The following is a 2,395-nucleotide window of genomic DNA, read 5'->3' on the forward strand; positions in this document are numbered from 1 at the left end:
GGCCCCGAGTTCATCTAAAGTACACCTTTAGATTAATTTGTGCGCTTTGTGCTTGCAGACACTGGTGAGTGTAAACAGTTCACTGCATATTTCTTAAACTGTACTTAACTTATCTCGAACACAAATACACATAGTTGTAACAATACTGCAAAATGACATACATAGCTGAACTAACATTGGCAGATGTTGCAAACACAAGTACTAACATTGATAACATTGCTAACATACCAACACTAAGATAGTAGTGCAAATGCAAAGTCAGATACCAACAAGGAGAGCAACATATTACACCTGCATATATACTCATAACCGACAGTAACATATTTAATATATTGCACCTGAATGAAACTGCATGTTTCAGTAGCATATATAGCAACGTACTCCTCCATACATAGCCTGCATGTTGCAGGATCATATATAGCATCACTTAACTGAAAATGCATGTTTATTGTACAATATATAACAACATACTCCTCCATACACCCGAATGCATGTTCGAGGACCATATATAGCATCACTTAACTGAAAATGCATGTTTCGGTACCATATATTGCAACATACCGCTCCATACATAAGCTGACTGCATATTCCAGGATCATATATGGCACCACTTAACTGAATATGCATGTTTCAGTACCACTGCACTGCATTTACTTTCACAGACCCAAATAGCATAAATTAAGTAGCATCACTTAACCAATACAAACTTTACTCCAAGCTAACAACATATAGCAGCATTGAACCAATACAAACATAACATAAATTAAGCATACATAATTGCTCTGAAGTAACTGAACTAAAAATAGCATCACTAACAATAACACCAACACAAACTAAAAATGCCCACACTAACACTAACTCACTGAACACCAATAGTAGGTCCAGACAAAAGCGAATATCACTGATTAAACTGGAACTAACAACCCTGCAATACACATAGTTCGAACTACAATTATCACATCACTACTTTCTGGCTTTTACAACACTAAGGATTTAAATGAGCAACAGATTGGCCGCATGAGCAAGGGAGAAAGTTATCGTGGGAACCTGCCCAGTACTAGAGCACATCCTTTCTTTTGTTTAAGAATTCCTACCTAGCAGCTCTGGCAGGGTCAGGCGAATGATGCTGCTTGAGAGCCCACCCAATGATTTGCACAAGCCTCTTCTTATCTATCTCAACCTTTCTTAAAAAATCTCTGCCCCAGGAGAACTTGACTCCTCTCCTCCATGGACGCAGCTTCGGTGCCTTAAAGGCACCCGCCTTTGGGTCATTGACATGTGGGCCAGCCACCTGTTGGGCCCACATGTCATAGACACAAAGGTAGGTGCCTTAAGGCACAGAAGCATCGTCCCTCCTCCATGATACTCCCTCCGTCCTCAAATATAAGTCTTTTTAGAGATTTTAACAAGTGATTACATACAAACAAAATAAATGAATCTACACTCTAAAATATATCTACATACATTCATATGTTGTAGTCTATTTAAAATGTCTAAAAAACTTATATTTAGGAACGGAGGGAGTACGTGCCAACCGAAGAATCTCTTCTTCTACTTCTAGCTCCTTAAGAGCAACTCCAATGGGGCGACCCATTTCGTCCGCCTGCGTCCGTTTGGATCGGCGCGGACAAAAGTGGTAGCCCAACGCGCCGACCCAAACGGCGCGCGTCCGTTTTTCTTCCGCGGGCGACCCATTCCAGGCCCAATTGTGAGCCGGATTTGCGTCGGCACGGTCACGAGACGGACGCGCGCGCTTACTCCTCTTCCCGGGCCCGCCTGTCGGTGGCAGCCACCACCATTTCCCCCCATTTTCCCCAAAAACGCTTCAGCCCGCGCGCGCCCCCTCCCCCCAACCAGCCATGGAGGACGCCATCGACCTCGACCTCGACGCCGCCGCCGGCCTCGACTCCCTCGCCTCGTCCGGCGCCGTCGCCCCCTCCGGGAAAGGTAAGCCTCGTGCCCCGCGCAAGACCGCCGCGGCGACCAAGCCGAAGAAGGCGCTGATGCCCGAACAGCGGGCAAGGGAGTCGGCCAAGAGGAAGGGCCGGAGGCATGCCGCGGACGCGAGGGATGAGGCCGCCGCGCAAGCCGCCGCCGTCGCCGCCACGCAACAGGAGTTCACCAATGCCCGCGTCGCCGCGGCAACGAGGGAGGCGCTCTACATGCTTGGGGTAAACCCTAGCCAGCACAGCCTCATCCAAGCCGCTGTTGCCGCGGCCAGCACCGGCTCGTCGGCATTTCCTCGGATGGTGATGCCCGACTCACCCCGCGCACCGGCTTGCAACCCAGTCCCCGGCTTTCACGTCTACCCGCAGGCCTCCCGCCTCTCCGGGGAGTGCTCATCCGACGTGAGCGTGGTCGCGCCTTCCACGCCCGCGCCCGCGCCCATCGACCT

The sequence above is a fragment of the Triticum urartu genome, chromosome 7, assembly GCF_003073215.2.
Source record: "Triticum urartu cultivar G1812 chromosome 7, Tu2.1, whole genome shotgun sequence".
NCBI lineage: Eukaryota > Viridiplantae > Streptophyta > Magnoliopsida > Poales > Poaceae > Triticum > Triticum urartu.